This window comes from Ctenopharyngodon idella, chromosome 9 (assembly GCF_019924925.1).
Source record: "Ctenopharyngodon idella isolate HZGC_01 chromosome 9, HZGC01, whole genome shotgun sequence".
NCBI classification, from domain to species: Eukaryota; Metazoa; Chordata; class Actinopteri; order Cypriniformes; family Xenocyprididae; genus Ctenopharyngodon; species Ctenopharyngodon idella.
Genome location: NC_067228.1, coordinates 19,706,755 through 19,719,505, shown reverse-complemented (window position 1 = coordinate 19,719,505; position 12,751 = coordinate 19,706,755). Strand labels below are relative to the sequence as shown.

At 35.0% G+C, this 12,751-nt stretch overlaps 1 long non-coding RNA gene across 1 annotated transcript in view; it reads left to right on the top strand.

Moving 5' to 3' along the window:
* The first annotated feature begins 3,533 nt into the window (after positions 1-3,533).
* The window catches only part of LOC127518291 (uncharacterized), a 36,873-nt gene continuing 27,655 nt past the window's right edge, over positions 3,534-12,751 (top strand). Inside the window, exons 1-2 of the long non-coding RNA XR_007931524.1 lie at positions 3,534-5,692; positions 6,885-6,976. This is a non-coding gene — a long non-coding RNA (uncharacterized LOC127518291). The remainder of the gene's footprint in view (positions 5,693-6,884; positions 6,977-12,751) is intronic.

The window sequence follows — 12,751 nt, the reverse complement described above, 5'->3', positions numbered from 1 at the left end:
GCATCGAATACAAATGTATGGTATATATAGCCTAGTAAGGTACAGTTTCTAACCAAATTTACTGTTTTACATTTTTACATTATTTTTACATTAAAATATTGCAGTTTTTATAGTAGGCCTATATAAATATAGTGAAATTAAACATCTGAAATTATTTACCAAAAATGTTCAATTAATGGCCTTATCATCTTAATAATATAAATTATGACACTGCTCCCCAAACAACACTTGATGGTAATCAGACCAGATAAACCACAGAACTAAAACTATTCTTTTTCCCTGTGAATACAGTATGGCATTTCAGGGAATTTGTTAATTCACATTTATGCCCCTCTCACCCTCTCTCTTTCTCTCTCTTTTTCTCTCTCTCCCTTGGGCCATATGTGCTGGTATGCAAATCTGCTTGACTGCACTGCAGCTGCCTGTGTGGATTGCGTGCTCTATGCCAACATGCTAGGAGAAGTGTCGAAGTAGGCAAAGTTGCTGCCAGGGAAAAATATCAGGAATGTTTTGATTAAAATAGCACACGATCATAAACGATCACGCAAAATGCCTGGGTAGTCTTCAAAAAGCTAATTTGTGGACAAGTTTGATGTCACTTAAGGAAAATCTAGTTGAAATGATTCATAAAAACTGGTATGCTGTAAAAATGTCTGAATGATTGTAGCAGGATAGTTTTACGTCCTAGTTGTTATCCATCAAAATGTCGCTGATTAGTGAAAATGTGCCTGAATTACTGTTTCATTTTATTACGAAAGGAAATCAATGTTACAACAAGTAAAACAGTATGTGTTAGCATAACAAATGAATTGTGATGTCGAAATAAAGGCCGTTCCCATCATTCATATGTGAACCTGTATTGTCCTGCTTTACAGAGGCATTTGAAAACCAAACACAAGTACATAAGGAAAACAAAGACACACGTTAGACAGGTTTAAAGATTATTCTGGGGCTGGACAAACCACTGAAAGTGGAACAATGTGATAGACCTCTAATGTTACTTTTTTGTGAAGTTAGACTTTCCTGGTTTTCTGAAAAATGTTGACTCACATTTGTTGCATCATTTAGAGAATATTTCTTGGTAAAATACTTTGACATGGATAGTTCACACAAAAATGTCATTCAAAACCTGACTTCTTTTCATCTGTGGAACATATAAGATATTTTATTTATTTATTTTTTTTTACAATGAAAGTCAATGAAATCCAGAGTTCTTTTGGACATCATTGACTTTCATTGTACGGGCAAAAAAAAAAATTTCCTATTAATGATTCGACTGTGGTAGGCATATGCTGCATTGTAGACAGCAGACGTTCCCATAAAATACTGCTTATGATGAGGAGTATTTACAAATATGCATAAAACTGATTTTTCGATGTAGTCATGGAGTATTCGCGACATTATTTGTGACATATGTACACACATTTTGTTTTGCCATTCCTATGCCTCATTGCCAAATGTTAAATCAAGATCCACTGATTCTAGTTATGTATTGAATGTGCATCAAAGGCAAGTATTTTCTGTAGCTCATTAGAGAATTTAAGGATCATAGCAGCCAGGGAGCATCTGTTGATGTTGGCACATGGACATCCACATATGAATGCAAGTAATCCATGTTGCATTTCATTAAAACTCAGAATATGCAGACAATTGGATGCCAGACTTTAGAAAATGCAAAGCATGTATCTGGAGTGAGCGTCTACTGTACATGAATTAATAACTCACATGATTAAAAATTGTTTACCACAAATAGGAATGATATGAGAATCCAAGCTTGTGATTTCTTGTTTTTCATGTACAGGTTAAAAACAGAGAAAAAAAAAAAACATTAGCCGTGTATAATGCAAATGAATTCTATTTTAACACCACATTCATAACAGTGTGAGGTCTTTCATGTTTTGAAAGCATTTGCATTAAGTGGTACAATAAATACTGTCACAAGAACTGATATTTGATCTCGAAATTCACATTTAATATATTTATTCCTTAGGTTTTCTCAAAAGGTTTGTATTGTTCAGCGATTGCATTCATATTGTGTGATATTTTTAAAAAAGTGAAGTCAAGTGTAAAGTAGGTTTAGAGGGTGTGGTGTGTCAGGAAGCCCACATTGTCATTGGGATTATGGGTGGCTTACTGAAAGAGCTATTTAAGATAATATTTAATGCCTAATGGCACTGAATAGAACTTAATCCATGTGAGTATATGTGTTTATATTGCATGTGAACTAGCACACAGACAGAAAAAAGATAGAGAACGATATTACCTTTGGTTTTATCCATGCACGCGGGTGTCTTTAGGTTTTCTCAAAATGGGAAATGTAGATTAAACAAGATTAAACAAGTACTACTGTAGTTTGTTTTGTACTTGTGTTACATTTCAAATATGAAAAAAATTGACAATTGTGTTTAAAAGCAATCTAGATATGTTAGAGAAAAGACTGTGGAAAAATATGTTTATTTTTACACTGTAAAAATAACAAGTGGAATAGCAAGAAAAAAAAAAATCAAAGCTGTTTTTAAGAAGGTTATTTCCATGTTGGCTTAGCAGAAGTATCAAAGAGTCTTTTGCAGTCATCAGAGGTTCACCATGTACTCTGAGTGCAATTTAGGGCAAAATCTGGTTATGTGAGTGAGTAATGAGTAAACAAGTGAGAGTCAATCTTAGGCTTTTGAAAAGGAGATTTGTATGATTATGTCTAAACACTGCCAACCTGACTTGTTTGATCTTTCTCTGGAGTACAGACTTACATGTTAGAATCACTTCTCAATTTGGCTGAACTACATTTATGAAAAGGTAAAACAAGACTAAAAAACCATCACATTAGCTGTTAGCATCATCATCTTTTGCCTGGTTTTACAATAGGCTCACCAAACTCATCAATAATGGAGTCAAATTTTGGCTAACCAATACAATTATATTATGGAGTGATAACTATAAATAAATATTATAGACTGTTCAGACTCTTTTGGTAAAAACAAAAATGAATCTATTTAAGCCTGCATCTGTCAGATTAAGAACCGGAAGCAAGTAGGTACTCCTCTTTAAAACCGAAAGGAAAAGTCACATTGAAATATTGTACTAAGTTCAGCCTAGTTTCTGTATTAATGTGTTGCTGCCATAATTTTGTGGATCTTTGATCTTTCAAACTCACCAGACAGCTCTATAAAAACATTAATTATGATGCTGTTTAAGCAAAATTATGATCATTTGAAAGTAATAAAAAAGTGAAAATTCTTTTTGGGTTTCCCACAACAACTATTCATAAAAACTTTTCGTGGAGTACTGAAAACAGACAAATGGTTAAACAAGTCAAATTGTTTTGTATTAGACTGAGAATTATATGAAGTTCTATAATGACGTAGCTGAAAACCCTTACATATCAGGGTATCTTATAGGTTTTATCCTCTTTAGGCCTACTATAAAAACATTTATTTTTAGTAAGAATATACAATTGTTAATGTATGCATTACACACACACACACACACACACACACACACACAATGAACTTAAATTTTATTAATAATACCTTAATTAATTATACAGTGACAAGAAATTGTAGCGTTGGTCAGTGAGAGACTGAGAGATAGCTTGTATCAACTTGAAGTTCATTTTTTATAAGTTTTACATGCTTATATTAAACTTCACAGACATCATAAAACCCATATTGCTTAGACTTACTGCCAAGGGGTCAAGGTTTGGCTAGTTAGCCCCTGCTGGTGGATACCACAACTCCATGCAAGCCAAGAAATGAGTGAGCAAAAATACAAGTCAAGTCACCTTTTTTTATATGGCACTTTTTACAATGCAGATGGTTTCAAAGCAGCTTTACAGTATAGCAGGAAACATAATTTTGCAGCTCTAGAAGAAAATAGTGTCAGTTGTCCTTCTTAAGTAAGTTCATTATTGATTCATTAGTTATTAATTTAGTTCATTTATCTATACAGCAGCTCTGGAGAAAACAGTGGTGTCATCGTCCAGCTCAGTTCAGTTCGCATACAATGGTGTCAATGCAGGCAGATCAATAATATGGTTGAATATTAAGTGTCCTCAACTAAGCAAGCCAGAGGCGATAGTGGCAAGGAACCCAAAGTCCATCAGGTGACAGAATGGAGAAAAAAAAAAAAAAACCTTTGGAGAAACCAGGCTCATTCGGGGGGCCAGTTCTCCTCTGGCCAACAAACGAACAGTGCATGATTTATGATTTAGGCAGCACTACAGGTCAGAAGTCAGATTGGGATTGGAACATACAAAATATTTATTCCAGTTCCATCTGGTTGAAGATTGGATTCATCACGCTGGTATATGGCTGTCGTGTCGATGAGGCCTTCACAGGGGATAGTCTAGTTGACACAGTCTCTGCTGATACTTTAGGGATGTGTTGTGCTTGTGTTTAGGCGCAGGTCCTCCATCTGATCTGGATACGGCCCGGCTGACTACGGTAAAACTCGGGATAAACAGAGAGACTAATATTAGCGTAGATGCCATTCTTCTTATGATGTAACAACAGTACATCAGGTGTTATTGGAAGTGTTCCCAGTTCCGGCTGACCTACTTTATGCAGCCTAACAATCGTTTAACTGATTTGAAAATAGATATTAATAATGTCTTATGTGTATGCCAGGTTAAAGAGAAAGAAAAAAAAACTATGTAGCCTACATGAGATGAATGGGAATGCTAATGCTAATACGTTTCTCTAAATAATTTTATTAAAGGAACATTACAAAACACTACAATATTGAATATAGGCCTATAGAAGTTGGTTTTCTTTGGGGATTAGAGAAAGAGAACAAATAATGATGCACATGGAGTATTTTTCAAGTATATATTCAAACCAAGACATGCATTTCATACATTATATTGGCGACATACTGTACATTGTAGCCTACTGCGTAAGGGAATTCATAGGAATGACTCTGCTGTCACTGAAATCACTAAGGCCCGGTTTCACAGACCAGGTTTAGCCTAAGCCTGGATTAGGCCTTAGTTCAATTAGGGCATATAAGTAGCTTTTATAAACGTTCACAAGAAAAAAACATTAATGGTGTGCATCTCGAGACAAAACAGTGGCACTGACATATTTTAAGATATGTCAGTGCAAGTTACTTTGAGGTAAAACAGCTCAAACACGTATTTTAGTCTAGGACTAGCCTAAGCCTTGTCTGTGAAACCGGGGGTAAAAAGTTCCTCATACTGGAGGAGACAGAAGCCTTTGCATTTCCTTGAAAAAAGCAACGTGCGCCAACAAGCCATTCATACAACGGTCATGACGTCATTGATTGCGCAAAATTGTCTGTGAAATATAAAATAATTATAGGCTATTTTTTCGTAGTAAACACCAAAAATAACACAATTTAAAATAAATATGTAAAAAAAAATAGTTGAAGATTATTTTCAAGCTGCTACACACATTACAGTTTATTCAGCGAACTTTTTACTCCATTGATTTTCCTTTAACAGAACAGCCTTTTGTCTCGTTACTGGATTCTACGCTAATCTTTGAGGCTAGGATTAGGGAGATAATTATACGGACATATTTTTCTATTTCCCTTCGTTCATACCGGAAGTGGTTAACAGATTGTATTGTAACGTTATTGTTCATTTTAAACAGGTCCAACGGACTCCCAAATTGATTAAGAAGAATCAACATCCAGAGACTCGCTCTTCAGCTTTAATGAGAAAACTTCACGCAGGGTGAGTTACCGTACTATGTCATTGAAAAGTTCTCTCTGTGTTTACGATGTTGGCTTTGTCACTTCTGGAACTAATTTTGTACAGAAATCTTGACTAATATAGCCTAGATTTACATAACATATTTAGTTATTACTTTTGTCTGTCATTGTTTTTCTTGGTGACATGGAATCGTGAACATTTTATCTAGGCCACGGGTCTTGTCAGAGTGGGTCAATCTTACTGTAGTGTCAGCCTGCTGCCTCTAGATGGCATTGTTTAGTCATCAGACAGAGTCACCTGAGACCTATCTCATGAATAAAAAAACACTTTCTGTTATTAAAGGGATCATATTCTATTCTAATAAATTATATTCTGTTATTTCGTTTTATTAATGATAATAATAATAATAATAATCATAATAATAACAACAATAATATATAGCTGCTTTGTGAGCCATTGTAGTAGGCTATTACAATAGTAGCCTACTAAAATATATAGTGTTAATAAGTAATTCATTTCCTTGATACAGTATGCAATAATGAATCCAATTGTGAGCCTTCTAAGGCATTTGAACTTCTTCTTTGAGCATAATGTCAGCTGTTGTAATAATTTAGTGATTTAAATACATTTATAGGGCTGCAATGTGCTGTCAGAATGCTATCAAATTTAATTTGCAAATGAGGGAACCAGATCTCTCCAGAGTAGCCCATTAAGGTATGAAAAAGTTTTGATCCAATTATGTTTTCCCCCGTGCGTCACAATCACCCGTGATTGTGTTACTACAGATGACAATACACACACCACCGGTTTGTCTTTGTCTCTGTCACAGTTTCATTTCCTTCTGATCTTTACAATCATTTCCACAACATTATTTTTGCTTGTTTGTAAGAGAGAACACAAGTCTAATGTTGCTCTCTGGGGAAAAGTTCAATATAATTTGTTAATTAAATGGATTAATTTAATTACAGTAGCTCCAAAAACATTCATCAATATAATTGTTCCTCTAGCTCCAATTTAATTAATGTTTAAGTGAAAACAAGTCTGTTTCAAATGTACATAATACTTCCCTACATGCCCCCCACCCCTCATCTATTCATTTTCTCTCACTGATCCCCATCGCACAAAAGCCTGTCGGTGTTTGTTTGATTTTCAATGATACAGCGTCGCTGAAACCAAACATTTATTACAGCAATTTAATTTAACCTCTCAACAGGCTTTTACAAGACGACCAGAGGGATGGTATCAGTGAAAGGCACTCAGTGTTCAGTTATTAATCTCCCGCCGCCGTTGGCCCTTTCATAAAAGGTAAGTATTATCCAAACTCCAAACATACCACTGCCATTCAAGCTGTCTCAAATTTCATCGCAATGTGGACCAGATAGAGTTCAATTCGTCCATGCAGGCCAAAATAATAAAAGATAATTTCGGCTAATCTGCCAAAGGAATGTGGAGTGTTTGATGTGGACAGTGGTGGATCTTCAGTTGAAATAATTGCATATTGACTCGGTTGGGATGGTTGGCTCCGGTACGTTCTCAGGTGTTCTCCTTGCTAGACAACCCATCCCTTGTTTAAGAAAGAGAGAGAGAGAAAGGATTCATCTGATAGCAGAAACTGCTTTTTTGTTGAATGCTGGAATGAACAAAATGATATGGGAACTCAAGTGTATCTAAATTCAAAGGAACAAGATAGTTAAGAAGTTCTCTAGTCTGGTAGTGATATTCTGGTCTCAGAGATTTTATTAGCAAGGTACCTATAAGATATATAAACTGTTTTTACGAGGTTCGTGCCTGGAATTTTATGAAATGCGCAAATGGACTATTAATTCCCCTTTTTATTCCCCAGTACAAACTGATTAAAAAACATAAAGTAAAAGTTTTTGTTTACACTGTTCTGTCATGAACACACAATGATACAGTACAATGTGTCTAATTAATCTGACAGGGGATATTTTACATTGTACAAAGCAAGTACGAAACATAAACTTGAGGTTAAACATAAGAAAAACAATCTGTCATGTTGTTTTTGTTCAGTTAAATTCATCTAAATCTTCACTGAATTCAGTTCTGCACATTGATACCCACTTGAGGAAGTTTCATAATTTGACAGTTAAAAACAGTGAGCTAAATTTGTGCGCTTATCACTAACACATTGTTTGAAAACAATGTATTTATGTCTTTGAGCGGTTTGTATATTTGAAGCAATTAAGGAACGCCACAGCAATGCTCTGCTCAAACATACAAAGCTTATCTACGCCAGCATAACGAGTTTCACGCTGCTACATGGGTAAATATTTGTAAGCCTCATGGAGGACGTTTTGTAACCAAAAAAGCGTCAAATCAAGAGAACATCTGTCCAATTGCTGCATCAAACGAATAAGATTATAATGCTGTAATATTCACTGAAGGCTCAGATCATTATGCCTCTATTCAGCTGTGAGATTGGAGGGGAGCAGGAAAAAATACTCTACAGAACAGATGTTATGTGTTGAAATAGCTTACAGTGGCCCCAAAAAGTATTTAGACAAATAAGCCACACTTAAATTGCAAAATCATTTTTTAATTCAGCCAAATGGCATCTGCAAACAAATGATTTTCTCAGGACTAACTTTCTCAGACATTTTTGCAATTACTTTTAACCAGCTGTCAGATCTCTTTAAGTTCACACAGGTGTCCTAGCAGAGGAACCACAGGTGACCAGATATTTAATGTCTTAATTTTGAACAGTATGGCCTGGTTTAACAGACAAGGCTTAGATTAAGCCAGGAGTATGCCATAGTTAAATTAGTACATTTAAGTAGCTATTATAAATGTGCCTTAGAAAAAAAAAAACATTACTGATGTGCATCTTGAGACAAAACAAAGGCACTGACATATTTTAAGATATGTCAGTGTAAGTTGCTTTCAGGTAAAACAGCTCAAACATGCAGTTAAAGCGATAGTTCACCCAAAAATGAAAATTCTGTCATAATTTACTCACCCTTAAAGGGATAGTTCACCCAAAAATGAAAATTATGTCATCATTTACTCACCCTTAAAGGGATAGTTCACCCAAAAATGAAAATTATTCCATGATTTACTCACCCTCAAGCCATCCTAGGTGAATATGACTATCTTCTTTCAGACGAACACAATCTGAGATTTATTTAAAAATATCCTTAGTCCTCCAAGGTTTATAATGGTTGTGAATGGCTGCCCAAATTTTAAAGACAAAAAAAATAAATAATAAAAATTGCACCCATCCATTAAAAAAATTAATCCATACAACTCCAGGGGGTTAATAAAGGCCTTCTGAAGTGAATCGATGTGTTTGTGTAAGAAAAATATCCTTATTTAAAACCTTATAAAGTAAAATAACGAGCTTCCAGCGCAAAAGCCATACGCATTCGACGTACGTCCAAAATGCTATGTACACAATGACATGACGTTCTACACTACGCAATGATGTACTACGCTATAACGCTTAGTAAGTCATGTCATTGTGTACTACGTCACGGAAGTTAATGATTTTTGGACGTACGTCGAATGCGTATGGCTGTTTTAAATAAGGATATTTGTCTTACACAAACGCATCAATTCGCTTCAGAAGGCCTTTATTAACCCCCTGGAGTCGTATGGATTCATTTTTTTATGGATGGGGGCATTTTGTTTGTCTTCAAAATTTGGGCCCCCATTCACAACCATTATAAACCTTGGAGGACTAAGGATATTTTTAAATATATCTCCGATTGTGTTTGTCTGAAAGAAAATAGACATATACACCTAGGATGGCTTGAGGGTGAGTAAATCATGGGATAATTTTCATTTTTGAAAATGAAAAGAAGTAGTTCCAAACCTGCATACATTTTTTTTTGTTCTGCTGAACACAAAGGAAGATATTTGGAAGAATGCCAGTAACCAAAACTTTTTTTTTGTGAAATTTTTCCTGAAAAAGTGTGTTATCTTTCTTAAAACAGATGCTTCTTGGTTTGACATTGTAATTCTAATGCAGTTATATTCCTTTTTAAGTGTGACTTTTAATTGTCCAAAAATGTTTTTGGGGCTACTGTACTAAGGCTGTATTAAATACTATATGAATAAAAAAAATATGAGCTGAAGTATATGAGACAATACAAGAGTAACTGGTACCTCTTCAGCTGTCGCATTCCCAGCCATTAGCTGATCTGTCCACACCTCCTCCTGTTTAGTCATTGGCCAGATTCCTTCAGAGCAGACCACTAATCACATGACAAAGCTGTCTCTATTAGCCTCTGCCTACCCCTCCCTTCCCTTCACTCGTCTCTGTTCGGCTTCAAGTACACGCTCAGATTTGCCTATTATTATTCTCCTTATTGTTGTGCTAATGAATTATTTGACCAACAGTATTATTTACTGTCATGTGAAATGCGCTGGTTAAGCCCTGAAACTGATGTGGAATACTATGATAAAGCTAAGCCTCTTCTGGCTCAAGTCAATAAAATCTGAACAAAGGGGCACCTTCACCATTAAAGTCATCAGTGTTTGGTGAAAAACAGACCTGCCAATCAATGCACTGGTCCAAAGGCATCTGGTTAAACATGTTGTGCATTCCTAGTGAAAAAGGGGGAAATTAATTAGGTTTTTTTGAGAAGCATTAATATAAAGACCTCTTTAAATAGACTTTCCAGTGTACCCTGGGAAATTGTTCTGAATTGAGTGCAATCAGATATATTATATATGACACACTTCTTGGATTCACTGTATTGTATGTATTTAGACACTTAAGCCACACTTAAAATTTATGAATGTCACTGTCTTAGGTGACAAAATATCAAACCAAGTTGCAAATTTGAAAACTAATGATTATAGACTTTTTCTCAGAACACATGTAACAGATGTATTTTTCTATTCAGACAAGTAAGACATTCATGTGTGTATATTTTATATATTTAATATATTATTTTATATAAATAAATAAAACATTAGCTGGCATAGACAAAAAGATATTAATGTGACAGATATAAGTTTTATAAATATTTCCCACTCATTTTAAGCATCATATGTGCTATTTAAACATGCAGGCTAGTATTCCACTTAAATAAATGCGAGCAGTAATCTATCAAATAGCCATCCAATGAGAAATGATCACAGCAGGTCATACATTAGGTGGCATTATTTTAATTATTATTCCACCACATAAGAACAAAAGGTCCGGAGTACAAAACTCACCATGTTTCTTGATCGCTATCCATTTGTTGAGTTTTACCTGGGGGCATCTTACCTTCTCCTTCATAATTAAGAACACTTTAGTATCAAGCAGTACAGAGGTTTCTTCAAAGGTATTAATTAGGACTTTATTTATGCAGATCCCTGAAAAAATTTGCATAAAATCTATTCCACAGATGGGTTTATGGGAGTAATGAATGTGCAATGCTGGTATAACATCTGGTTCATCATAACAATGCTTGTCCTTTGAAAAAAAAAATGAAGACATTCATCAGAATAGGAAAGAAAATTACTAAACAAGTTTTAAAAAATAGCAGCAGGACGATCATATTAAATTAGTTTGTTCTGAATAAAATAGCAAGCATGTCAAAAAAAAAAAACATACTACAGCTTTTTTAAACCTCTGTATGATACAGTATATGATAAATTTCAATATCTTTTTTTCTGATAATAAGTTACATTAAAGCTCATTTTGACAATCTATTATTGAAATTATTATTTATTTAAAGGCAAGACACTACAGGTGAACAGGGTAAATTTAGATAAAGAAAATAAATATCACCATACATTCCCCAGTTGATTAATCAGTACATTTAAGACAATGGTTTTGTATTACAAGTTTTCTGAAATGCTTATTTAAATATGCTGTTTAAATATGCGGTAACACTTTTTTTCCCGTTAATAACCAAATATGCAACTGGGGCACTATTAAATTATATGCATTTCCAAAACAGAAATCTGAACATTGGATAAGGCAAGGTTTAAAACTCTTGTTTCAATCTGTTGATATATTAGAGTTTTTACAGAGGGGATTTTGGCTTTTTATCACTCCATAAATCAGAAAATACTGTCAACAGCCAGGAAGAAAAATCACCATGTTTTTTTGGAATAAAATGCTAGATAATTCAGTTGAATGATATATAAACAAACCACTCTGTAAAAACCTTCAGAATATATATAGGAATAAAACTGGAATTTCTGGCTCAATCCATAAGAAAAAAAACAATTTCCCCTGCCTTAAGTTGTATAAATGAACATTAATGTATGAACGATAGTATATTTATAAATTAAGCTAGAATAATAATGCTGTGTTCATTTAACCTTTTTGTTAAATGTTGCTATTTTTCTTTCTTACTTGAGTTTTTTGCAACTCTGAAAGAAATCCACAATGCAAGCAAACTCCCTTTTTTTGGCCAATGTGCCACTTGGCATGCAGACCCAAAATGTGGATAGTTTCTGGGCATTCAGCAAGATTTCAAACAGGGGGGCGCTGTGCTCTCATCCTCCATCGGCTACAAGGTCACTGGAGTATTGATAAATCACACAGCTGTGATTCCCTCCTGACAGCTCAAACTAACATCAACCTGGATGGGAGAGAACAAAAGACCATCAAGCGGCCCTTTTCTTGACACTTTTATTCAATCACGGCCAGATTGCTTACGACAGCAGCAGCAGCTGTTTTGTCTTCATCTTTCCCCATTTGATAAAGTGTGTCAAGTCATATTTTTGTAAGTATTTCACGTCACCCCTGCTGCGTGAAAGCGGCTCCCGTTTGGCATATGTATTCCACATGAGGGGATCATCAAATGGGTCAGGGTTTAATGACATCCCTCCCAAGGTCATCAGCCATCTAAAAGGGAAGCTGCCACAAAGCTACAAGCTGAGGGTCAAAGATAAGAGCACGCTGGGAGATATCGCAGATAAAAACCAGAAAATTAAACAATGAGGGAACGCGGGAACGCTTTGATTGTGTTGTGTTGTTCGGTGCGATTGTTATTTTGGGTGCACCAATTCACAGAGTGTCGATGTTAACCTTGTCCTCTCAGGATAGAGGTTACTGATAGGACTAACACATTGTTTGTTTTAGAGCTCCCAGGAATGGGATTTCCATTCCCTCTC